Source organism: Ranitomeya imitator, chromosome 1 (genome assembly GCF_032444005.1).
Source record: "Ranitomeya imitator isolate aRanImi1 chromosome 1, aRanImi1.pri, whole genome shotgun sequence".
Lineage (NCBI taxonomy): Eukaryota > Metazoa > Chordata > Amphibia > Anura > Dendrobatidae > Ranitomeya > Ranitomeya imitator.
In genome coordinates, this window is record NC_091282.1 from 295251421 (window position 1) to 295279246 (window position 27826).

At 42.4% G+C, this 27826-nt stretch overlaps 1 protein-coding gene across 1 annotated transcript in view; it reads left to right on the forward strand.

The window, feature by feature from the left end:
• Window positions 1–1235: 1235 nt before the first annotated feature.
• Window positions 1236–27826, forward strand: part of HIC2 (HIC ZBTB transcriptional repressor 2) — a 52613-nt gene continuing 26022 nt past the window's right edge. Inside the window, exon 1 of the mRNA XM_069756715.1 lies at window positions 1236–1318. The gene's annotated coding sequence lies outside the window, so the exon portion shown is untranslated. The remainder of the gene's footprint in view (window positions 1319–27826) is intronic.

The window sequence follows — 27826 nt, forward strand, 5'->3', positions numbered from 1 at the left end:
CTGAATATAGGGTTTTTTAATAAAATTTTGCCCATTGGTATCTATAAAATTGTTACACCGCCATATATACGTCTGAATAGAGGGGGGTTTTATTACATTTTGCCCACTGGACTCTATGGGTACGCCTCCATATATACGTCTGACTATAGGGTCTTTTTATTACATTTTCCCATTGGTGCCTATGGGTACACCGCCATATATAGGTCTGAATAGAGGGGATTTTTATTACATTTTGCCCACTGGACTCTATGGGTACACCGCCATCTATACGTCTGAATAGAGGGGATTTTTATTACATTTTCCCATTTGTGTCTATGGGTACGCCTCCATATATACGTCTGAATAGAGGGGATTTTTATTACATTTTGCCCATTGGTGTCTATGGGTACACCGCCATATATACGTCTGAATAGAGGGGATTTTTATTACATTTTGCCCATTGGTGTCTATGGGTACACCGCCATATATACGTCTGAATAGAGGGGATTTTTATTACATTTTGCCCATTGGTGTCTATGGGTACCCCGCCATATATACGTCTGAATAGAGGGGATTTTTATTACATTTTGCCCATTGGTGTCTATGGGTACACCGCCATATATACGTCTGAATAGAGGGGATTTTTATTACATTTTGCCCATTGGTGTCTATGGGTACCCCGCCATATATACGTCTGAATAGAGGGGATTTTTATTACATTTTGCCCATTGGTGTCTATGGGTACGCTGCCATATTTATGTCTGAATACAGTTGTCTTTTTTTCCGCTTTGGGCGTATACGTCCAGCAGAAGACATCGTGCACATGTGAACCTGGCCAAAGATGGTACCACAAAATGGCATCTTCTAAACCCTCCACAGATCTGGTGAATGCAATGCAAATATACGTGGGCATGGGCCAGAGGTGGGTCCCTGCCTTTACCAGCCATAGCTAGAGGAGACCACCCAATGGCGATATGTGTAAGCCTGAGTGGGGGTCTCCGTTCTCTGCAGCCCCTCAGTGATGTCAGAGATGTACACGGTGCCACTCCTGTGCCCGCGCCCCCTCCTCAGCTACATCTGTGCCCCGTCTGCAGCTTCCTCACTCCATTCTCCTCCTTTCTTGTGCCATTCCCCACTCGTGCCGCCCTCTCCTCTGTGTCCTGTGCCCTCCTCTCCCTGCTCCCTCCCCCGTGCCCTCCTCCCTCGCTCTCTCCTCTCTGGCTCCTGTTCATATTGCAGGTCAGGGGTGAGTCCCCACGTCACGCTTGAAGATGGCGGCCGGGTGGCTGTGAGATGAGGAGCTCGGGCTGCACTGACAGAGCCGCTCACATGCAGTAAGGTAACCGGGGGGCACGGGTGGGAGTGGGGCTTCAGGGGAAAGCTGTTGGCAGGGTGAGCACGGAGGGAATACGTGGTGACTGTTGCTTGGCATAGGGGCACAGTGTGTGAAGGATGGTGCATGGGTATAGGCGATGTTTGGGCTCGTGCAGAGCCCTGCCCGGCCCCCTGCGCGCTGTAATGGGGGCACGTATCATGTATGCGGAGACCAATGCTCCGTGTATACGTGCATTCACACTTTTTCTTTGTGGGTACAGACGGGCATAATAGTGCACGGGTGGGGGTGGGTATCCACAGGGCACGTCCATAGGAAGAGTGGGTGTATGGGTGCAATACTGGTCTCACTATGGGGGAGGGGAGTTGGTATGTTGTGTGGATGGTAGGTGTGTGGGGTGGGCGTGGAGCTTATCTTAATCAGTTCTCCTGCCAGCTGGCCACAGCCACCCCACCTCAGTGGCACAGAGTGGGCTTCCTTGGGGCGGAGGAGGGGTGCCTGAGACTTTACTGGTCTTAGGGACTGGGTTCAAAAACCCTCCAAGTGCTTGTGCCTGGCACTTGTAGGTGGTGCCCATGTGTGCCAGGGGAAGCCTTGGTACAATGCTCTTATTAGTAACTATTCGTAGGTTTCTGTACACTTTCTATATTGTTTGTTTATTAGCCACAAGGAAAACATTAGTGTAACCCTAATGGATTCCCAGTATGTACAAGTCTAAAGCCCCCCACTGCCGGGCGATTGCAGAGGCTGTTAACTCCTTCCCTGCTGACTGACACCCATTGCTCCGCGCCGGGCTCCGCTGCTCACCTGAGCCTTGCACCTGACAGCCTAATTACAGCATTGTCTTCTGGATTTGGTGACATTTCTTATTTATTTGTAGGCATCGGTCTGTGCCTGTACTTGCTGATCTGGCGTGAATTTCAGGCTTGAGAGGGTTAATCTGCGAGCGTTGCTTTGCTACGTATGCGATCTTTATGCTTCTCACGCATGTGTGTGTTGTAGGGATGGGAACCTGCTCTGCTATGGTATTAAGGTAAATAAGAAGGCCAATATTTGCTTCGTCAGATCATTTCTAGGTCTTGGAGGGGTGTGTGCGTTGCCCGTTGTACAATGCCCGTCGTAAGATCGGGGGATTTACCTGGAGGCTTCGGCCAGGCTTCTATCGTGACATGTCATGACATTTGCTATACCCCGTTAATAAGGTTAGGATGTCGGCTCCAGAATCGGCCCCTATGGCACGTTTTCCATGTAGTGAATTAGTTCTGGATATCCGGAGATGTTCGATCAATTATGCTGATGTGTTACAGAATTCTCACTCCTGATCCCTGTCTCCGAGAAAGTGGCTTGTGTCGATCAGCGCTTATTTCTCTGCTGGCGCAGGTACAATGTCAGCCTATTTCTCTACAGGCATCATAACCTTTGTGACCTCGGGGGGTTTTTTTTTTCTATTAATAATAGAAACCATGTAAATTTCTCGTACATGTAAGGACGCATATATTAGTGCTGATTCCTCTAGAGCAGTAAATGCCAATTCACGCAATCCGTTCTCCGCGTAGCCATATTGGTGCGTTCACCACTGCTACATGGCGACTCGCAAGTCATGAGGGGGCACGTTATGACTTTATCTATTCTCCATTGACAAAAAAAGGCGCACGCAACATTACACGTTTGCTCTTTTTATAGACCTGTGACCCCATCGTAAGGGCTCATTCAGACATCAGTTTTTCACGTACTAGTTCTGTACATGTTTTTTACAGATAGAAGTCGTACCTATATGTGGGTGTTCACACGTCCAGGTGTTTTTGTGGACTGAACAGTCTGCACATAATCATGGAGACATTGTCTAATTTTGATTTGAGCCACGGATCAAACTCACCAATGTAAGTTTATGGGTCCATGAATAAATCTGACAGCTGTCGAATGTCATTTGTGTCTGGTTTTTCATGGACTGTTAGGAACATGATAAAAATCGAATTAAAAAAAACAAAAAACGCTGAAATTCAGACCATTTTTTGCATACCTGAAAAATCACTGACATTTGAATGAGCTATTGGACTATTACTCCAATCATCGATCGACCCTTATGCATATTTACGTTTTTTTTGCATGTTTCATTTTTAAGGTCAATATCCTTGTCATCTTGTGTATACAAAGTATAATTTGGAAATATTTTAATATTTTGTATCCCAATGACAGCAATGCATCTGCTTTTCCCTGTCTTGTCGCATTGATTGGCCATTACTGCTCATTTTTCTTTCTCTTTGCTACAGATCACTGAATTCCGCTTGAATCCTAAAACAATTTGGCAGTAAAGAGGTGATCCCAACTTGTACATTTACGCCATATCCAAAGACATTCTGATAGAGAATTTAGCCCCATTGGGGCTCACAATGTCTGTAAAATGCTGCAGAATATGTTGGTGCTGTATAAACGGGCATATCTGTATATGCACAGGACACACCGGATACATCGTAGCTGTGTAGTAGGTGCGGTGGTGTTTGGAGCTCCCATTTGGCTTCCTTCATACATCTGTGTCTCCATTACATGTGGCATCCATCTTTTCATGGATTGCACACGTCCCATTTATAGCCTGTGCTGCTGTACGCATGTCCCTGTAAAAAAATTTTTTAGCAGCACAGATGACAATGGCCAACACAAATGTATGGGTCCATGAAAAATGCATGCAGCACAAGGATGGCGTCCGTGTGCTGTACGTGTTTAACATGGCAAAGTGTAGGAGAAGCTTGCAATTTACCGTAATTCTTTCCTTAACCGTACTGGAAAAACACTGGTGATGCACGGATTGATTCACTGATGGCAGCTGTACCAGTTTTTCACATACCTATTTTGACAACAGCATTGGGTAGAGAGGGGTGAGGGCTGAACCGGAGATTCCCAATTAAAGGGAACCTGTCCGGTCCCCCATGCCCTCCAATCCAGCAGAATTCAGCTATGTGTGCTTAATCTCTGTATAATATAATTTGGTTAAATAAATTCTTTTTTTTAACCTATGCTTTCCCTATGCTAATGAGGGCTTTGACTAGTCGGGTGTTATCTGCTCCAGACTAGTCAGCCCTCTTTCCATGTGATCACGCCCTTGTGGGCGCGATAACATAATTTGCACTAGCGGCATCATTGCCAGCTGATGCCAGTCTTGCACAGGCGCACCGCTCATTACGGCAGCGTTGCTGCGTCTCTGAAGCCAGGCGTATGCTTCCCGACTTCAGAGCCGGGCACTGCATATATCCCGAAGTTCAGAAGATGGCTTCCGGTCATGCGCAATGCGTCTCTGAAGCCAGGAAGTCTACACCCGGCTTCAGACATGCAGTGACCCTTCCGGAATGATCGGCGCACCTGCGCTGATTTGCATGAGTGGCGATGACGCCACTTGTGCAAATTGTTATCACGCCAACAGGGGCGTGATGACATAGAAAGAGGGCTGACTAGTCTGGGGCAACTAACTCCCCATTGACTTGTCAAAGTCCTCATTAGCATAAGGAAATTGGAGGTTATAAATGCTTTTTTTTATTTATTTTTTTTTAAAGCATTTATTTAAATGAATTATGTTATACAGTGATGGTTAGGGAGGGAGTTTAATCACACATAGCGGAAGGCTGATGGATTGGACGGCAAGGTGGATCGGACAGGTTCCCTTTAAGTCAAATAGAAAGAAATCAGCCTTATTCGCACTGAGATTTTTATTTTTAAATAATTGTATTTATTTTGTTACCATACAATATTTCGCCAAAGTTCTGGGTAGCAGAATATAGAGCAACAAGTCGAATTTTACGTTTCGACCCTTTCTGGGTCTTTTTTTTTTTTAAATGTCGCTGGAGGTAAAGTGAAAATATAAGGAATTAATGTTTATACACTATACAATGACCTAAACAATAGTGAAATAGTGTACGGTGACTAAATAAATACAAATGAGCACTTAAAATATTCTCCGTGTGAGTACTGCCGATTTCCTATTAAAAATGGAAGTGAGACCTTCATTTGTGTTGTGATTTTCGCCCAACTTTCTAGATCCATGTCTCATTTGTGGTATCCGCAGCCATTATATACACTCATAGCGTATCCTGTGCAAATGTCATAAATGTAAGAGATCGGAATACCCCTTTATGTATCCAGGGTTCACACAGATCTGAAATCCATAGAACTAAAATTGTAAGCGGTCTGTAAGAAGCATTTGTGGTCAATGTGTGAGCAGCTCTATACAATCCCAGTATATGGGGGTGATACAGGGTCTGGCTGCGCTCTGCTGTAGTTACAGAAGAAGAAGCAATGTATGAATACATGGTCTTACATCCTTATATACCTGCTGAGTTCATATGCCAAAACATCCGCTTTCATTTTGCAGGACCTGCTAAACTCCACTTTTTTCCCTGTTTTCCTAGTGACTGGAATACAACACGTTTAGGTGAAAAGTCTTGAGAGCCATAACTTTGCCTAAATGTGTGATGGTTGTGGATGTTACTGGCTTAGCAGCACACCTGGAATGTAAAGCATACAGTCGTCACTCTTTCCCTCCTTGTGCCCCTGGCTCTCCTTCTAGGCAGAAGCCTGTTTGAAATTATAACCTTATGACACGGGTGGCATTCTTTTCCCTCTTACAAACATGTTTCTATCTGCTTTTTTACCAGTGTCCTGGCAGAGAAGGAGCTACACACTTTGTTCACCTTTAAAAAAAAAAAAATAAAATAAAATCCCAAAACCTACTGTAACTTATTACAATCATTTTCTTGAATCTAAATCTTACAGACTGTTCCCTTCATTCTGTGTTAATTTGGCCACCTTTGTTCAAGTTGTATGTTCAGTTCCTTACTGAATTGTATTGTACTCTGAACCATTGTGTGAGTTGTCAGCAAGGTTAAAATGCGTTCACCAGCTGAGACCGCTCTTCCAAATGTGTATGTGCTATATGTGACGTATAAATACAGTATAGGAAACATCTAAATTCACCGGATCATGGTGAGCAGAGAATATATAAAGTATTTCACCAACTAAGGCTACTTTCACACTAGCGTTTTTTAAAATCCGTCACAATGCGTCGTTTTGCAGAAAAAACGCATCCTGCAAAAGTGCTTGCAGGATGCCTTTTTTCCCCATACACTTCTATTGACGACGCATTTGCGACGGATTTGCACACTTCGCATCTGTCTTGCGACGAATGCGTCGTGCTTTGGCGGACCGTTGGGAGAAAAAAACCCTACATGTAACGTTTTTTTTCTCCCGACGGACCGCTTTTTCCGACCGCGCATGCGCGGCCGGAACTTTGCCCCCACCTCCCCGCACCTTACAATGGGGCAGCGGATGCGCCGGAAAAATGCATCCACTGCCTCCATTGTGCAATGCAGCAAACGCTAGCGTCGGAATCTCTCCCCGACACATTGCGACGGGGAAATTCCGACGCTAATGTGAAAGAAGCCTTAAATGGACTTTTCATGGATTTATGTTCTTCATAATCTGACATGTTGTTCACATTTACGTAAACAATCACCTATAGCTCCTTTTTAGGATTCATTCACACATATCCACGGGGGTAGATATTACATTGTATTGACCAGTATTTTGGGGGAAAACGTACACTTAAGACTTTACTTGCATTTTAGCTTCTCAAATAAGGGTACGTTCCCACGTTCAGTAATCACTTCTGTACTTCAGCATCTAACCCGCAGCGGCCAGATGTTGCAGCATAGTGGATGGGTTTTCAAGAAATCCCATGTCCCACTATGCATCCAGAGACGCCTGCAGATCACCCGAGGAGATGGACATGCGGCGCGTCTTTCCAGGCCACAACATGTCGATTTAGCTTGTGGAGACGCTTAGTCTCCGCAAGATAAATCTCACCAATACAATGTATTCGACGCTGTGATTCCGTGTGGTTCAATGAATACATGCGTAATAATCTGTGTTCAAAAGCCGGCAGCACTTTGGACGCAGTGGATATGTGCTGCGTCCAGAGCGCTGCTAATTACTGACCATGTGCACCTACTCTGTCTTTCAAAAAACTGGCAGCAAAGAATGTGATACATTTGCAAATTAATTGAAACTCGACTGTTACCGACTTGTTGGTTCTACTGGTCTTTGTGAACTTTCCTGCAGTGATGACATGCTGACCGTGCCTCTAAGTGGACAGTGATTAGCAGCAGTGGTACATGTGCATGATTGGCACGTAGAATTGAGCAAAAAATAAATTGTGCTTCCAGCCAAACCAGGGCAATCTGCACTCTTGTGGGTGGCGTTTTGGGCACCTCTGGCGTTTACTTGAAGTAGGCCACAACATCATGGAGCCTAGTATTTGCCAGCTTAATAGGACTACAGGCATACAGACTCCAACACTTAACCATCGCTGTGCGGATCTTTTTGCTCAAATTTATAGTCGCGTCTTCCCTGCAGGACTGTTCACAAGCACCAGCCGAACCATCAGAGCATTGGGGGATTCATCAGGTGATTACTATTCTTTTCCCCTTTTTGAAGTTTTGGACAAACAACTATAAAGTTCATATTGTTACCTTATTATATGCTGGGTGAAATCTCACTGCCACCCAAAATAGCATTAAAAATGTTTTAAAAAAATGTTTTTTAGTGGAGTGGATCTAAAAATAAAAACCTGACCCAAATAAAGAAAGAGTGGGCTCTTATGGAAAGATTTTGCACTCATACATATAACACATTTCTTTTGCATAGTAAGCAAACTCTGTTTTATATTTGCATTTTGTTGAAGGCTTTCCATACGGAGACTTTTTAGAGGGAGTTGTAGTGTATTTAGGTTTAGAATAAAAAAAGCAATTCTGTCTCAAAATGCAAAGCAGGCCTTACATAAAGTATAACATGTCCTGTTGTCATAAAACTGATTTTTGTTTTAATTTAATATCCGGTAACTGCAGCTTTTGGAGGTTGTTCTGGAAAGCACTTTATCTTGTTGTCCCGCGGAGCCTGGGTAATTTGCGTGCTGATATAGGTACTGTTCCAAGGGTGTTTGGTTGGTGAATTATTTATTGTTTTAATTGCTACATGGCAGCTAGTGTGTGAGCTGGCACATATCGTTACCTGGAGACGTTTGTAGAAGATCTTCATTTTGGGAGATCTGGGCTTTGGTCTTTGTCTCTTGCCATGGGGTTAAGATCAGGAACTGCTTCTCCTGCCATCTGTGTAATTATTGCACCCCCACCCCCTTTCTTTTCTTTGTTGGTTTTTAATTATAAAGTGCCACGTGCAAGCTTTTGGCAATAGTTGAATGATTAGATCCAGGTAGGTTACAATGTTTAGGCCGCCTTGGTGTTAAATCCGAACAGTTGGCTGTTTGTCTTCTGTTTCCCTGAGTCACTTTGTATTGTACATGGAGTGCTGAGTGGTTGGGGAGACCTCTTGGATGGCACATTTCCTGATGCCTCTCAGCACAAAGGAGAGAAGAAAAGAGAGATAAATTGCAACCCTGCAAGTGGCCAGCTTTTCACTAGCAATCTGATCTTGATGTCTTCGGGGCTATTATTTACAGGGGGTGGGTGACAGTTCCAGGTTTAATTATTTAAATCAGTTTGACCCCATGGGGTCAGCACAAACTGGCCTTTTATTCTGCAGAGGTAAGTCCCTTTCTGCATATGACATCTAGGCAGGTCATCGTTGAGCATACACCCATCTCTTCCAGGCTGCTTCTATGTAAAATGTATATTGGCTGATTTCATTTTCTTCGTGCATGCCTGCTTTCCTTGCCACCACTGCATTTGCTTTTGGGTTATGCATGTTTTGTTTGTTTGTTTGTTTTTTTTCTTGTGATAAAAGGCCACAACATGGCATGGACCTCTTCCTCCCCCACCCTCCCCCCCCCCTAATTTTTATTAAATCACTTATATTTAGTAATTTCTATTCCCTGGGGGTAGAAAATTGCTAATGAACGCTGGCATTTTCTTTTGAGCCCCACTGAACCCAATCAATGCTCTGTTTAGTTGTGTTCTGTAATGCAGGCTGTGAAACGCCAGAGATGAACACAAGGACCATACTGGAAATTGTACATTTGACACAACTGGACTTTTATTTATTTATTTTTTTAAGTACAAGTCAGTTGTTGTACACAGTATTGTATTCGGCTTTTTCTACCTATTAATGTTACCTTTGCAGAGGGATTGGATGACATTTTTGACTTTAATGGACTAAAATGATACATGCTATGCTATTATTCCATATACTCTATAACTTCTCAAAGCCCCCGGAGAGGAACCTGGAACTGTACATCTCTATTCCATTCGTTTTCTGTTTCCTTACTTCTTGCTCTAGAATGGGTTAATGGTTACCACAAGCGATTCCTGAAAAGTCTCTGTTCTGTAATAACTCCAAGCACAATGAAGCAAGGTTTGATCCACTGCCAAGATAAATGTAGACACCGCACAGATAAAAGGCCTCACGGGCTGCCCTACCTGTTATTCTGTAAGCGTCAGGTGTGACTGCTGCTGGAACTGGTCCCAGCAAACCACCAGCCTGAGTAATCCTCCACTTATGCTGTGTGTGGGGCTTTGGTGTATACCTGTTAACAAGCTGGACGGGTGCAGTGACAGATCAAGCCGCCTGTGCCGCATGCTTTCACTGTACAAAATAATGCGAAGGCCATTTCCACTGTAATGAGTGGATAAAGATATATATTCTCCAATATTAAGAGTGTAACAAAGTATTTTGTATTATTTTAATAATAGAGCTGCTGTTCCGTTTTGTTTTTTTGCAGGTAGATTTGCAATGAGTGGAAAAAGATAGTAGAAAGATTTGTGCCTTTACTGTGTTTTGGACGTTTTGGGTATATACCAGTCTGCCCTCCGAGTTTTGCAAGGCTAAGATGCTTCAGGAGAACACTGTTTTTCCTGAAGTTTTTTTTTTTTCCATTGGTTTAGCAGCAACTCATCAAATGGCGAAGCTGCCTAAAGAATAAGCTTGCTACCTATTTTGAAATAGTTAAAAGAAGTGAAAAGAAATTTAACGTGCACAGCAAGTCGTTTTTGCATTGCTGTGCATTCTGTTCATTGCAGGGTTTTTTTTCTTCCTTTTTTTTATAGTTGGAATCCACCTGGAAAAGATGATGGGTACACATCCCCTTTCTGTGTTTTGTATAAGCACCGAGTGTAACATGGCCTAAGGTTGTATGTCATTCTCACACTGTTTTGCTGTGTTCATACATGTAAAAGATATAATTGAGCGAGTTTATGTCTACAAAAAAGTTTGTCAAATATCTGTGTTGTACAGATTTCACTAAGTATTACGACGTGAGAGTCCTCAGTGGTGGACACCTTTTTAATGGCTAACTGAAAAGCAAATTGCAAGCTATCGAGACTACTCGGGTCTCTTCATGATGCGTAGAATAACACAAAATCTGAAGCGTCACGTATTTATGTACAACAGGGCACAGGAGTATTGTGTCAGATTTCTGGATTCTTTTTTTTTTTTTCCCCTGTAGCATGAGGATAGGGTTTCTCTTATGTGTAGTCAGTGCGGAATAACGTGAATAACTCCATATGTAATGTTGGTCTAAAACTGCTTGATGAAAGATCACACAAATGTGTCACATGAAATATGGCAATTCTGATTACACAGTTTGTTATTCATGTTGGGCTCATACTGGGAGTTCAGGAATTTCCACTTTCTGAGAGATTTTTCTTTAAGATGCAATTGACCGAATGCAGTGAAATGGTCTGACACATGGCATAAGGGTGCTGTATAAAATATGGTGTGCGTGTTTTTCTGCTGTACTCTGAATCCATGTAGTATGGATCACGAGCCCTAAGTATTGTTTAAAGGTCCCAAGGATGTTTAATAACCAGTCACATGGGTATTCTTAGTATTGATGCAGGCATTGGTGTGTAACTATGCAGACAGTATCATTTATATACATTTTTGTTTGTTTCTCAATGCAGTCTCATGGGTACAGATACAAATTTATGTAACTTTGGCTTTAAGGAATTGTTCGTTGAAAACCTGTTATCACCTGTTCATTGGATGGGTGGTAGATTTTTGGTCTGTAGGATTGTGACCACTGTTGCCTACACTGATCATCAAAATGGGGAATGTGTCCCCAACTAAGCACTTTTATCCTTGTGAGGTTGCCAAGCTCTGTGCTCCTCTTTTTCCAGGAGGCCCATAATGAACAAATCTAGCAACAGTCAGGCATGCACACTGCCTCTCCATTCTAGGCCCCTTTCACATTGCATTCATCCCAACGCCCAGCAGTTCCATCAGGGCTTGCATCTGAACACCCCGCAAAACAGGATATGGGTGTATGCACCGACTGGACCATTGGCTGACTATAATGGTGCCGACGGTCAGTGTGTACTCTGAGGTGCATCATTTTCGGGCATATACTCCTGCTGAAGGTAGACACTCAGAGGTGTCCTCCTCCAGTAGGAGTATACGCCTGAAAATGATGCACATCAAAACACACATTGACTCTGTCGGCACCATTATAGTAAATTGTCCATTGGTTTGTGAAGGGGATCAGATCTAAGCCCTGATAAGACTACTGAACAACAAAGCCCAGTGTGAAAGTGTCCCAATATGGATAAAGTGCTTTATTGATGATAAAAATTCACTGTTCTGCCAATCGGTGTGGGTCCCAGTGATTGAAACCATACTGACCAATAAATTCACTTACTTCGGGTATAGGGGATAACTTGATTTCATCAGACAACCCCTGTAGGGATATAGTCACACGCAGAAGATCTGGTGCAGAAATGTTTGTAATTAAAAATCTGTTTCCTTCATTTGAATAGGGTTTTTAGATGCTGAAAGATGCTCCAAATTCTTTAAAGGGAATCTGTCACCCCAAAGTTCGCCTATAAGCTAAAGGTACCGTCACACTCAGCAACTTTGCAAAGAGAACGACAACAATCCGTGACGTTGCAGCGTCCTGGATAGCGATCTCGTTGTGTTTGACACGCAGCAGCGATCTGGATCCCGCTGTGCCATCGCTGGTCGGAGCTAGAAGTCCAGAACTTTATTTCGTCGCCAGGTCGGCGTGTATCGTCATGTTTGACATCAAAAGCAACGACGCCAGCAACGAGCATAGGGCCCCTAGATGTGTGTCGGATCGGTACACTCCAGCTGTTTGAAATGGAGCTAACAACCAGCGAGAATGATAAGTGAGTCGCCGTTACGTCACTGGATCGCTCCTGCATTGTTCTGGGGTTGCTGTGTTTGATGTCTCTACAGCGACCTAAACAGCGACGCTCCAGCGATCTAGTTTAGGTCGGCTCGTTGTCTATATCGCTGCAGCGTCGCTGAGTGTGACGGTACCTTAAGGCCATCGGCAACAGGGGCTTATCTACAGCATTCTGTAATGCTGTAGATAAGCCCCCGATGTCACCTGAAAGATAAGAAAAGAGGTTAGATTATACTCACCCAGGGGCGGTCCCGATGTGCGTCACGGTCTGGGTCCCACGCCTCCCACCTTGCCCGGCACCTGTGCACTGCAGTACTTTGCTCTGCCCTCAACAGGGCAGATAAAGTACGCCTGCGCCGTAGCCGCGGCAGGAAGCAAAGAAGAGGACGTCATCGTATGAAGATGGGCGTCACGGTCCGTGGCCTCCTATCGGACCGAACCGGGACCGCCCCTGGGTGAGTATATTATAACCTCTTTTTCTTATCTTTCAGGTGACATCGGGGGACTTATCTACAGCATTACAGAATGCTGTAGATAAGCCTCTGATGGTGGTGGCCTTAGCTTACAGGCGAATTTTGGGGTGACAGATTCCCTTTAAGAGTTGCACACCTCTACATCAATTTGTTGCTTCTGTGTACTGTTTATCAAGACTGCATGTGAAACGTTATTCTCAATAAATTGGTACCGAAATGCATAATTTTGCAGCTCATGGCTTGTCCAACTGCTCTTCTAGGTGGTTGTAAATGCATGTCATGGTATAAATGTCATCAGAAGCAGATGGGGAAGCAAATGGAGAGGGGGAAAAAAAGCAGTCTATGGCAAGCTTTAATCAACTGATCACATTACAGATTGCTATGAAAGAAAAAGGCCAACAACGTTAGCATGTCTTCTACTGGAATCTGTCTTCTTCCAAAATTTAGATCCGTCTTTAGAGAGAAAAAACTTTTTGCTAATATTTTATCTTCTCTTCAGATTTATTTATTTTTAATCTGACATTTGGTTCTATAGACATGAGTCTTTTTTTATTTGGTGTTTAATTTTATGCCTCTTCTACAGAATTTCCCTGTGAGCGATTTCCTCCTTGTAAAGACCATTACAATTTAGCACTAGATAAAAAGCCCCAAATCTGTAGAGTCATAATTGGGATTTAAAAATAAAACAAACCAACAATGGAATGATCAGATGAGCAGGAATAAAATCCGAGCACAAACTGGTGGCTTATGACCTGGTGACGGGTCCTCTTTAATTATATCATTAGTGTAATATCTTATGAAGCTTCAGTCACTAAGTGTCCATGCGTTATCCTTAACGACATGCATGATTTCTGTCCTACACCCACATACAGAGGTGACTAGGTGCAATTTTGGGAGGAACCTGCTGAATTTATACACCACCTTCACTCTATTGTCTTTAATGAGCTTGTGACCTCATTCATGGCAGATAATTGTCTATGAATCTATCACATAAAGAGAAATGGTCAGAATTTATTGATGCAAATATTCCTTTTATTGTTGTCTATATAGAGACCTGACCTATGATGTGGTGTTATGCGTGCTGTGAAATGATACCCCTAAAGTGCAGGACCTTAGGGTGGATTTAGTATGAGCCTGCTGGGGAAAAAAAAACCATGGCTGAACCACACATCTGTTTAGTATGCCTTTCCTTTGCCATGTTACTGGCTCCTGTCTTGGTTATTCTCCGGGTGCACTGTGAATAATACATAAGCTCATTTCTTTCTGGCCTCTCACCCCTCCTGCATTACAGATCAAGAGCCATTCTCCATCTCCCTGAAAGCTTCTCCATTACTCGGGGGCTTTTTTCTTTATTCCAATAATGCATCAACCAACGGAAACACTCTGTGTGATAAGTGTGTCCAGCATCCTTTAGAGCTCTCCCCTGAAGGTACCCACGGGGCTTGGTTTATGGATGGATTCCGGTGTGGCGAGCAGGACCAAAATGTCCCTCGATCATGTTAAATGGTGCCCAATGTATGTTGTATGCTGAATGATACTGTGCTATATTTTTCTAGTTCATCCCATGTGTGGCTCTGACCTGCACCATTCATTTTATATCTTCAAAGAAAGCTTAAAGAAAAAAACTCCTGAATGTCTCTGTTCACATTCCTCTTTCTTCATATGTCATCTGGACAGAGATGGTGTTCCTGCAGTGATATCTGCATGACTGTTACGTGTAGGTCAGGCTTGTAAAGCATGAATTAGCCTGTGTGGAGGAAACGCATTGAAAGCATTCCAAACGCCAGAGCATTTACTAGCGAGGCTGGCTGAAGTCCAGGCCCGGGAAATCAAAGGAAGAAGCCACTTTATGAACCCTAGAGCATCCCTGTAAGGATGTGAGCCAGCTCTGTTACTGAACCAGTTGGAGTGATTACATAGCGCTTTTGGATCTCATAAAGCTCTAACTGCCCCAATCATTAATTTCATAATTATTCTAATTACCAGTGGTCCCTCTTAGGTTGTGTCAAGCTCCATATTTTCTCTGTAGTTCAAAAAAAAGTTGTGCCGCCAAAAACCAAATCATAAATTACTTTAATTTGTGGTAAAATTGACATGGTTTTGTTGGGTTGTGTTATACTTGCTCAAATGGTAAAAAGTTTATGGTCTATGATATTTTGCACCTCTTAAAACCACCATAAAGATGTTGTCCAGTCTAGCTAATTCATTTTCATACACCCTCTTAATACCGGGGAGCCAATCCCAGCTAAAGACAGTTGTCTACACACACAACTCTTAGATTAAATGGGCATTATGTAATTTTTAATTTCCCCCACCGGTGGCGCTGCAGGAAAAACAAGAACTGTGTATCCCCATAGGTCAAAGCTGCTTGCTGGGGGGGCCCAACATGAGGGCGCTGTTGATTATCAAGCGGAGATCCCCTTTAAGGCCCCTTTCACACATCGGTTTTTAGCCGTCAGGCACAATCTGGCTAATTTGGGAAAAAAACGGATCCTTTGCAAATTGTGAAAAGCTGATGCGACGGATCTTCCTGTTCCAGAGAGAGAGAGATTCCAGAGTGGGAAAATGCATGATTTGTTTAAAAAAAAAAAAAAAAAAAAAACAGAATCGGTCGCCGGATTCCACCATTTCACCTCCCATTTCACCGGATCCGTTGCTGTACACTTTCTCCAGCCGCCGGAAAACTAATTTTCGACGGAACCGGAAAAAAACGGATAAAACGTGAGGCCATCTGTCGCAATCCGGCACTAATACAAGTCTATGTAAAACAGATCCGGCGGCAACTTTTGCCCTATCCGTTTTTTTACAAGATTCGCCGGATTGTTCCTGACAGCAAAAACCTGATGTGTGAAAGAGGCCTAAGTAATATACTCTTCTGTTTTGAAGATTCTAAGTATATAGTGTAAGTCAGCTTGTCCAGTATATAATGAATAGTTCATGTTCTCTACCCGAGCTCTTGAATTACATGGGCAGATGCCAGCTTACATAGCGTGAATGGTAACGAGTGTCAGAAATTCCTGGAAAAGCATTTCCTTCGCTCCAGGTCATCCGCTCATTGAAAGCGAAACAGACTTATGTTGGCAAACTGGCAGCGTTCCTGATGGGTGTATTTATTTATTAGCTGCAAGCCATCCTTTAACCCATGACTTGCACAACTCGTGGATTTACTTAGGCATCGCTGGGAAATAATTATATCTATTATTGAGTCTGTAGTATCTGTTGGCCTTTATTCAAACCACCAAACTTTTAACATTTTTTTTTATTTTTATTGCAATTATGTCATCGGCCCAGCTCTGCACATGACAAATTGATACTTTACTGCCTCTTCACAAACTTTAGAATAAATAGAGGAAAGAAAATTATTAAACACAGTGCAACAGTGTATGCATGTATAGGATATATCTATATATAATACATAAACACTATACATATTTATCTCACCTGGAAATTCCTTTTAAGACACACACACACACACACATACACACACACACACAGTAGATTAGTAGCAGACGAGCCCACTGATTTTAGGCGTGACCAACTGTGGTGCCATGTAATGTGTAGGTAAGCCGTCTGTCTCTTCCCACTACAGATGAGTTGACAGAAGGGATGGGCATGTTGAATTTCAACGTTCTATTCTTCTGTTTCTACGGAAAATAAGCTTCCCCTCGAGAGGTGTGTGGCAGCAGCTTACTGCCCTCTGCCCATTGAAAACAAATGTACTGTGAGCATCGAGTGTGTGTGTGTCGATGGCTTTCTAATGGGTTATTGGCTTAATTTCAGATTAATTATTGTATTGGACAATAGTTTTCCCTGCTGTCTTTTATAATTATTTCTATCATCTTCCTTCTTTAAAGCCAAGAAATGTATATCTTTTTGAATTTAAGTGTTTTCCTTGGGATAAAGACCCTCGTTTAGATTGACACAGTTATGACCGGGCAGATACATGGTGTAGGAATGAGCTGGAATGGGTGTCTTTGTGCACATATGAAAGGGATTCTTTATTCGGCATGAGAGGCATCCACCTCCCCTTAGATCATGTGTGTGCCCTGTACTAAAACATGTACCTCGGGGTGAGGAGGTTAAGGGTCTGCCCAGTGACTGCAGCCATTTTAATAATTAATGCCTGATTCTTTCTGGGATCTAGAGGTTGTGGTTACATGATGTGTTTGGAAGACAGGATCTTATTAGTCACAATGTAATTAACAGATTTCCTGCTAGACCCCCAGAGAAAAACAATGTTAGAGATTTTTGTCCTGTCAATGCCGTTTTGTTGTATTATACTTTCATGACACCTAGGAAATGATAGTTACACTAACGAATATCCATGCAAATCTATATGCACAGTAAAATGGGAATGTTGCCAGCAATATCTGCACCAGAGGTGGCGTAGGCTGCTCGGCTCCGGTAGGGATCACTTAGGAAGCGCACCAACCAGTGGACTTAAAAATTGCTTTTGAATGACCAAGAAGCAGACGTTGTTACATAGGGTCTGCTTATTAGGTTTGATGAGCTACTCTGTAGATTATTTTATCACTTTACCCTGCCCCCTCCTGTGAATGCCCCATTTCTTAAGATTACCTCTTTCAAACCTCAATTACAACCCAGCTGCAAGAGACCAGGGGCTTTGGTGTCTGTCTTGATTCTGCTCTTGTCAGAGTTAATGGCTTATCATTTGCTACTTTAGGAAGATCTCCTTTTAAAACTTTAAAATACAGTAAATCTACGTTTCGCTGGAGCACCTGCTAATTTACATTGCCATTTTACTTTGTATATGGGTAAAATGATGCTTTCAGAGGTTAACTGCTTTTGATTTTTGGGGGGCATAAAAGTATGTATAAGTATTCTAAGAGTGATACCTTTATTGGCTAATCAGAAAACTTGTATTTAGCTGGTTATCCAATAGGGGTAGCACTCATAACTCTTCTGATTATAATATAATATTGTTCTGGCTATTGCCATACCACAATAAATAAATATATATATATATATATATATATATATATATATATATATATATATATATATATATATATATATATATATATATATATATATATATATATATATATATTTTTTTTTTTTTTTTTAATTGTATATTGTAATAATGGAGGTTAGCTGCAAATTGTACCCAAAAAAAACCCCTCAGAGCAGTATGTCATGTCTTGGATGAGAAAAATAAGATTTTCCATTTGGAATTTACTATACAAATATATATTTAATAAATCTCTTGCCCAGTGTTCACATCTATACAATGGAGATGGCTTTTGGCTCTCTCCTTTTTTCACAAACTGTTCAGATTAGAACATTTTTATATAGGATTATACAGCATTTCTGTGATTAATTTATAAATAAATACACTCGCTCCATCAGTTCCTATAGGTATATTTAAATAGAACCTGAAACTGTCAGCAGGATTAAAGTGCAGTGGGGTGTCATCCTGCACTTGGTCTTCTCCTGCCAGTGTGGGTCCCTCCGCCTGTCTACGGTCTTCTATCAAACCAGACATTTGCTTTTTTAGTGACCTCTCTCCTTTCCTCTGAGTAAAATCTCACAAGGTGCCCAATAACTTCTACATAATGTGAACGAGCCGAGAAATCGATCTGCACATGCGCCGTCCGTGGCAATGACTGCATCTGCATGATATTTTTACTATAGGAGGCAGGTCATTGAAAAAATAGTGACCTGTCAGTCAGACTGGAGGCATGCAGAGGGACAGGGGAAGACCAATGGCAGCGTCCAGACCCGCTGCACTTCCATGTCATTAGCATGTAACTTCAATAGGTGATTATCGACTTCTTAAGAAAGTATCACTTTAATCAGCATTAAAGCACAATTATAGCTATGTCTTTTACCACACAAGTTTACAGCCCCTAAAATGTAGTCATAAATCCAGTGTGTGTCCATGGACTGCAAGATAAAACCCCTGGCAGAGTGGGAAGAAAGTGTCCTGTATTGCACACAGCCCTTCTTCATAGGACATGTTCCAACAGGTCACATACATGGAGCGTTTTCCGTCCTCTGGATTTTCCTGGTGGAAAACCCTTTGTGCATTATAGCAAAAGAATTTGGATGAAAAAAAAAAAAAAAAAAATATTAAAAAAAAAAAAATTATATATATATAAATTATATATATATATATATATATATATATATATATATATATATATATATATATATATATATATATATATATATATATATATATAATTTTTTTTTTTTTTTTTTTTTTTTTTTTTTTCCACGATTCCCCATCCACAATTGGGTGAGTAAATTGACTGTTTTCCACAGTAAAATCTGCAGTTTTGTGCTGCTGGTGCATTCATAATATCTTTCGGGTATGTGTACTACAGCGGTCACATTTTTATGAAAGCAGAATAGCAAAATTCTATATTTATATTCTGAGCTTTCAGGAATAGGTATAGCAACGATCACGTTCTCTCAATTCTTTCATGTTGCCGTTTAAATAAATACAACTTGATGAATTTGTCCATGCATTAGATGTCCCTCTGGCTAAGAATAGTGCTTATTAGTGATGAGCGAACCTGCTCGGGTGGTAACCGAGTGACTTTGGCGTGCTTGAAAAATATGTTTGAGTCCTCGCGTCTGAATGTCTTGTGGCTGTTCGACACTCGGTTAACACCTTAGGCTACTTTCACACTGGCGTTTTTTGCCAGACGTCGCAATGCGTCGTTTATGGCAAAAAACGCATCCTGCAAAGTTGTTTGCAGGATGCCTTTTTGCCCCATAGATTAACATTAGCGACGCATTGCGACGCTTTGCCACACGTCGCAACCGTCGTGCGATGGTTTCGCCGTGTTGTGGCGGACCGCCGGGAGCAAAAAAACGTTACATGTAACGTTTTTTGCTCCTGACGGACCGCTTTTTCCAACCACGCATGCGCGGCCGGAACTCCGCCCCCACCTCCCCGCACCTCACAATGGGGCAGCGGATGCGCCGGAGAAATGCATCCGCTGCACCCGTTGTGCAGTGCGTCAAACGCTAGCGTAGGAATCTCTGCCCGACGCATTGCGACGGGGAGATTCCGACGCTAGTGTGAAAGTCGCCTTAGCCGAGCACGTTCGCTCATTACTAGTGCTTATGTTCACCTGTCATTTTATGAACACTCCCTAATTGCAGTTGATGGGCACGATTCTGTCTGCGTGGTTCCTAATGCGTACCTGGTATTTTTGTGGGTGAGCAGGAGGAGGTAAAGTTTTTAACATTCTCCTGCAGGTGAGGATTGTGCAAACAAAAACTACAGCTATGAATCCACCGTGAACTAGAATGAATAAAGGATGACTGTCGTCACTGGATCACCCGCTCTAGTCTAGTGATTTGTATCACTAATCATTGCTGTACCAGTTCCAAACCACACATTTACCTACATGTACTTCAAGAAGAGAAGTGCTCTCCACAGCTTGACCTGACTCCAGACCTACAGGAATTAAAACTTCTGGGTTGGTGCCCAAACATACCATTTATATTTATATATCAAGAGTGAAATCTATGGTCCTTTTTATATATAAAAAAAATGAACAAGGATCATGTGAAAGTTTGTACAACAATATAAAAAAATAATCATGTGAAAAGTTATTTATGTAAATTAGTATGCTCTGATATTTCTGTTTGTTCGATTGTTTTCCAATGCCATCAGTATGACTGTAAACTTAAATTTCCCCAACTAAAACCTAGCTAATGAAATATGGACCGGACTATAGAGAATCTTCCAATCTGCATGGTCATAAGCAATCTTGTCATGAAGCCAGCCCTGCGATCAGATAATTTCCTCAGGTCCAGCTTCTAATGATCACCACCTCTAGTATGAATCTGTTATTGTGCTTCCTATTAGGCCACATTCACATTGAGTATTTGGTCAGTATTTTACATCAGTATTTCTAAGCCAAAACCAGGAGTGGGTGATAAATGCAGAAGTGGTGCATATGTTTCTATTATACTTTTCCTCTATTTGTTCCACTCCTGGTTTTGGCTTACACATACTGATGTAAAATACTGACCAAATACTCACTGAATCTTAGCAGAAATTAATATTGTCTACTCGGGGCCCATTTAGACAGTCCAATAAGCCAGACTGTGCCCAAAGGACACACAAACTTTATATTCTATTCCTTGGTCTGTCGTGGCTTCTTTTTATGGCTCATGCACACTACTTGATGGCTGTTGAATGGAGCCATAATACATCACTGGGACCGTGCTGCATCTCTTTGTGCCTTCTATTTCATGCTTAGTGTTCTTTGTGGTCCATGTGATGCCTTAATACGTTTTTGTGCTTCACGTGTAGATTTTGTACAATTGTATCATGCAAAATATTTACTATTGTTTACAAGGTTCATTTTAATACAGTGGTCCCTGCTGAGCACTACGACAGGTTTAGTGGGAAGCCCGACAGAACCCCGACTGAGCCATTCACTTCAGTGAAACTGACTGAGCCACTGTGGACACAGTCTTGCCCCCGTCCTGGCAGTGTTTCCATGTTTTTTCGGATTTGTACAAAAACGTGGTCTACCATGTATTTGTGCCTGTCTGAAAATGAGGCTGGTTTCACATTTGCATTCAGGATGGCTGCGTCCTTCCTCCCTGAAGCTCTGCTTACTTCTGTATGCGTCCTGTGTTTCCCTGCGTACCTATCTTTAACATTGGGTTCGCAGGGACATGTGTTGTATACGGATCCGTCCGCATGCGGTAATTTGTGTGTGGCGACCGCACGGAAGCGCAAAATTTTAGGCAGGGCTTCAGGGAGGAAGTAGGCAGCCATCCTCGGCCCTCCTGAACGCAAATGTGAACCCGGCCTTAGCAATGCACACAGAGTATAGATCTAAGCAATTTAGAATTAAAAAGGTGTGTATCTATAATATAACGCTGGGAGCGTCACTCTGTCCGAAGCCTTTATAGACTGCACAGGCGCAAGCGCCGGCGCAGTCTGGCCCCCACAGAGTGACGCTCCCAGGAGATCGCGGTATGCGTAAGCACTGAACGCATACCGCGATCTCCACCGGAGAGTCAGGGACCGCCAGGAGGGTAAGTATATTCACCTTTCCCCGTTCCAGTGCTGCGTGCGGCTCCGTCTCCCGGCTCCTCTGCTGTGACAGTTCAGAGGGCGCGATGACGCGCTTAATGTGCGCCGGTGCCGCCCTCTGACTTACCAGTCACAAGCAGAGGAGCCGGAGTGTGTCTTCAAGAAAATGGCGCCGGAAAGCGCGGACTGCGCAGGTGCCGATTCCTGCTGCCGGAATCGGCGCCTGCGCAGTCCGCGCTTTCCGGCGCCATTTTCTTGAAGACACACCTGCAGTGGAGCCGGACGATAGGTGAGTATGGTATTTTTTTTTTTTTTTTTTTATATGGCAGCAGCATACGGGGGCATACACACTGGAGCGTCTTATGGGGGGCATATAATACAATGGTGGCGCAGGATGGGAGCAGCACATGACAGAACGGGCGCAGGATGGCAGCAGCACATGACAGAACGGGCGCAGGATGGCAGCAGCACATGACAGAACGGGCGCAGGATGGCAGCAGCACATGACAGAACGGGCGCAGGATGGGAGCAGCACATGACAGAACAGGGGAGCAGGATGGGAGCAGCACATGACAGAACGGGCGCAGGATGGGAGCAGCACATGAAAGAACGGGGGCACAGGATGGGAGCAGCACATGACAGAACGGGCGCAGGATGGCAGCAGCACATGACAGAACGGGCGCAGGATGGCAGCAACACATGACAGAACGGGCGCAGGATGGGAGCAGCACATGACAGAACAGGGGAGCAGGATGGGAGCAGCACATGACAGAATGGAGGCGCAGGATGGGAGCAGCACATGACAGAACGGGGGCGCAGGATGGGAGCAGCACATGACAGGATGGGGGCGCAGGATGGGAGCAGCACATGACAGGATGGGGGCGCAGGATGGAGCAGCACATACCAGGATGGAGACCATATACCAATATAAATGCTCGCCACCCGGGCGTAGAATGGGTTCAATAGCTAGCGTGTATGTATATATATATATATATACACATATACACATATATACATATATACATATATACATATATACATATATGTATATATATATATATATATATACACAGATAGATAGATAGATAGATATACATATGGTATATATGGTAAGGGCATGCTTTTTGTATCTGCTTTGCCCCTGCAGCTTCCCCTCCCCCCAGTTCTTGGTATTCACTGTGCCTCTGTTTTAAAAGGCACACAGAGTTGGCAAACACTTTACTGGGAAGGTCCTAAGCTGGTGCCTGGGGCTGGTCTGCATTCCTCAGAGCTTGAGACGCCTGCTGGGCAAGTTGGAGGGTGAGAGGTGGCCACTGTTTAGTGGTTGTAGATGGGAGGGTGGGGGAGGAGGAGAATGCAAACAATACATCTAGATACCCACCTGGAAACCCTTTGTGTATACCTGCTGCGTTGTAACATCTGTGGCATGGATACATATAAACCCCATTTTTCTAGTTACTGCAGTGTTACTTTGTCAAAACGAGACTACAAATGGATACTGTATTGTAATTGGCTATTTCTGTAAAGATTGGGGGGGGTTAAAAAACCAATCCTATTTCTGGGTAGTTGCATATTCCGTGACAGGCGACCATGATCCGCTTCTGAATGCATACAACTGCACATTGTATTGAGCTGCTGCAGTTCAGATGGACTTTAGTCCTCTTGCCTCCTATATCTGTATAGATGAAAGCTGACCTGCTGTTGGAGTCCAGGCTAAATGTGGCACATATCTGCTGTTCCTATGCTTCTGGGGGTTTTCCCTCTTGTTTTGCGGTCTGCCTAGTATACCTTTTTATTGCAGCTTCAGGAACTAAACGGTTCTAAAGTAAAATTGTATATTTTTTCTTATTTTACATAGACTAGGCTTTTTGCTTGGCTACCTCTGTTCCACTGATTCTAGATCATTTGCTACAGAAATATCAGCCATGCCACTTTATATTTTTCACTGTATGTAGACAGGAGAGGTAATATGCCACAGAGACCAGAACACTAATGTCATGACCTTGTTTTATGACCTTTCTCCTGTAAAAGTCACTGTAGGTTTCTGTTTCTTCCCATATGTGCCTGATAAACCATTCTTTCTATCTCGCCTGCATGCTGAACCCATCTTATAGAATAGAGACGCACCTTGTGCCCCAGGGCAATACTACCCCCTCCCCTCCTCTTTTCTGTGATCCTGTACCTGCCAGGGTGTGTCTGGAATGGAGGTTAACTATTTTATTGCCAGTGTCCTTTTTCTGCCTTTTTTTTTAATTAATTGAAGAAATATGCAGAATGTGAACATGGATTAACACATGTGAAATTACGATATATATATTTTTTTTTAGTCTTGTGATCTGCCGTCCCCTCTTTCAAAGTAGCTTGAACTCTGCGCTACCTGTAACTGATTATGTAAAGTTACTTACTGTTATCCAGAGCCTCTGATTGCAGCCATAATAGTGTAATTTGTACGTTTGGGATATTCTCCCTAGATTAAATATAATGAAAAATACCTACCGTACTTAATTTTTTTTTGTAAGTGATGGTTTATATTTGGAGGAGGTAAGCCTTCAGATAAAGAAGATCTGTTACCAGATTTTACAATAAAAACTGTACATTTCAAAAATATATTATAGACCTAAGGATGCTGGTATACTCGCTTTGAAAGTCTAGTTCCCAATGGTCTTGGGCTATGTGCACACGATGCGGATTTGCTGCGGATCCGCAGCGGATTTTTCCACGCAGAAACGCTGCAGATCCGCACTGTGATGTACAGTACAATGTAAATCAATGGGTAAAAAAAAAAGTTGTGCACATGGTGCGGAAAAATCAGTGCAGAATTGCTGCGGATTTAAAAGAAGTGCATGTCACTACTTTTGTGCAGATCTGCCGCATTTCTGCACCCCTCCATGATAGAAATCCGCAGTGGCAAAAACTGCATGAAATCCACACAAAATCCGCAGCAAATCCGCAGTTGCAGATTCTGCCAGGAAAATTCTGCACAAAATTTCCTACGTGTGCGCATGGCCTTATAACACGTTTTTGAACGTTTTCCTGATTTAGTATTATTATGAACTTCTCATGAGATCAGCATAAAAAAGTATGCCGGTTTGGGCACTAACTTATGGCTTTTGTAGTTATTTTATATTTTCAATTCCTTTCATTGCATCCCATGGGCACAATATAGACTATAGTAACACCCTCCTTTTATTTTAATAATAGATTGGCAGTGCATTTTGAAAATTCACTGCCCATTTAGATGTATTATGAAACTTTTTGACAGGCTGAGTGTTGGTAAGAACACTTTTTTGTCTTTTTTCGGCCTTACTATGTTACTATGGGGTTCAAGAGAGGCCTGGATGTCTTCCTGGAGCAGAACAATATTGTATCATACAATTAGGTTCTGTAGAAGGACGTAGATCTGAGGATTTATTATGATGGAATATAGGCTGAACTGGATGGACAAATGTCTTTTTTCGGCCTTACTAACTATGTTACTATGCTTATGGGCTCCTGTAAACTTTCTGACCATCTCATGAGGATTGAACAAAAAGTTTTGATTGTCGTGTGATTTGATTACTTATGCTGGCGTAAAAATCATTGACATCACGTCACCCCATGTAAGCAGGGGATGTTCTGCAAATAACATGATGGTATATAAGGACAGAGTGATCGTCCTGTTCACTTTGATATTAGTTGTCCGGTATAAGCAGGCCAGTAAACTAGTGCTGATTGACTTTGATGTAGCCAATCGGCAACTCTATATGTCCCTTTAACTTTAATTTCTCTTCCAGCCAATAGGGCACCTAGAATCCAATGGGCCCTGGGGCAGAAATGTAGCCAGGGGCATGTATTGCGGTACAGTGACCCTTCGTCTCTGTGCCGCAATACATTTCCGCTGAATGTGCATCCTCAAAACGCACATACAGCTGAAGTAGCTCCTGGCATCAGGGGGCCCGGTTACAGTTGAACCCTCTGCAACCGCAAATCATTACAGCCCTGCTTCCAGCCAACCCTTTGCTGGCCGCAGTGTTTCAGCATGTGATGCAGTTGACTGGAGGGGCTAGTTTTATTAAAACATGATGGTGCAGCTCACTGAAGCTGTGGAGATCATTATTGGTATCACAAATGCAGCTTCCAATTATTGTTTTGTTTTATTTGTTTTTTTGCCTTTTTAAGGTTAGCCCATATCTCTTCAACTTTCCTTTTTAGAGTATGGAAGGAGCGTGAAATCCTCAGAGACCATATGGAGAGATCATACAATACATACTCGCATGCAGTTGTTTGTTAATCTAACAAAAATTCACTAAAATAGACTTCCATTTTACCAATGTCAACCTGTATTTTACCATGTTTTGGAATAATAGTTCTTCTCTTGTAAAGTGTGTGTGTGTGTGTATATATATATATATATATATATATATATATATATATATATATATATATATATATATATATATATATATATATATATATATATATATATATATATATATATATATATATATACACACACACAACACACACTCCAGACAGTATTGTCAAAATAAGGTCGACCTTATTAGGTCCACTTGGCATGGCCTAATTTAGTCCACCTTATTTTGAAACAACTTTTTGGAGTGCTGCCTTCCATTATATATGTATGTGTCTACCTACAAGGGCAGGGCCCTCTGTATCAGTCTGTCATTGTTAGTTTGTTTACTGTAAGTGATATTTGTATTTTGATGTAACCCCTTCTCATGTATAGCACCATGGAATTAATGGTGCTAAATAAATAATAATATATTATGCACAGTATTTGTAGTAGTTAATCAGAAAAATGCTGATCCAAAAGATCCCCTGTATGTAAGTTGTTTATTACTGCAGCCTATCTACTTTAAAGAGAACCTGTCCTCAGATCAAATGTCCAGTTTTGCCTATTTCTGCTTCTCCCGTGGGTGTTTAGTTTTTTCTGTTTTGGTTTTTAACCCCTTCATGACCAGGGGATTTTTCGTTTTTCCGTGTTTGTTTTTCGCTCCCCTCCTTCCCAGAGCCATAACTTTTTTATTTTTCCGTCAATTTGGCCATGTGAGGGCTTATTTTTTGCGGGACGAGTTGTACTTTTGAACGACATCATTGGTTTTAGCATGTCGTGTACTAGAAAACGGGAAAAAAATTCCAAGTGCGGTGAAATTGCAAAAAAAGTGCAATCCCACATTGGTTTTTTGTTTGGCTTTTTTGCTAGGTTCACTAAATGCTAAAAATGACCTGCCATTATGATTCTCCAGGTCATTACGAGTTCATAGACACCAAACATGACTAGGTTATTTTTTATCTAAGTGGTGAAAAAAAATTCCAAACTTTGCTAAAAAAAAAAAAATTTGCGCCATTTTCCGATACTCGTAGCGTCTCCATTTTTCGTGATCTGGGGTCGGTTGAGGGCTTATTTTTTGCGTGCCGAGATGACGTTTTTAATGATAGCATTTCGGTGCAGATACGTTCTTTTGATCGCCCGTTATTGCATTTTAATGCAATGTCGCGGCGACCAAAAAAACGTAATTCTGGCGTTTCGAGTTTTTTTCCCGCTACGTTGTTTAGCGATCAGGTTAATACTTTTTTTTATTTGATAGATCGGGCAATTCTGAGCGCGGCGATACCAAATATGCGTAGATTTGATATTTTTTTTTATTGATTTATTTTGATTGGGGCGAAAGGGGGGTGATTTAAACTTTTATGTTTTTTTTATTTTTTTCACATTTTTTTAAACTTTTTTTTTTAACTTTTGCCATGCTTCAATAGCCTCCATGGGAGGCTAGAAGCAGGGACAGCACGATCGGCTCTGCTACATAGCAGCGATCTGCTGATCGCTGCTATGTAGCAGAATTGCACGTGTGCTGTGAGCGCCGACC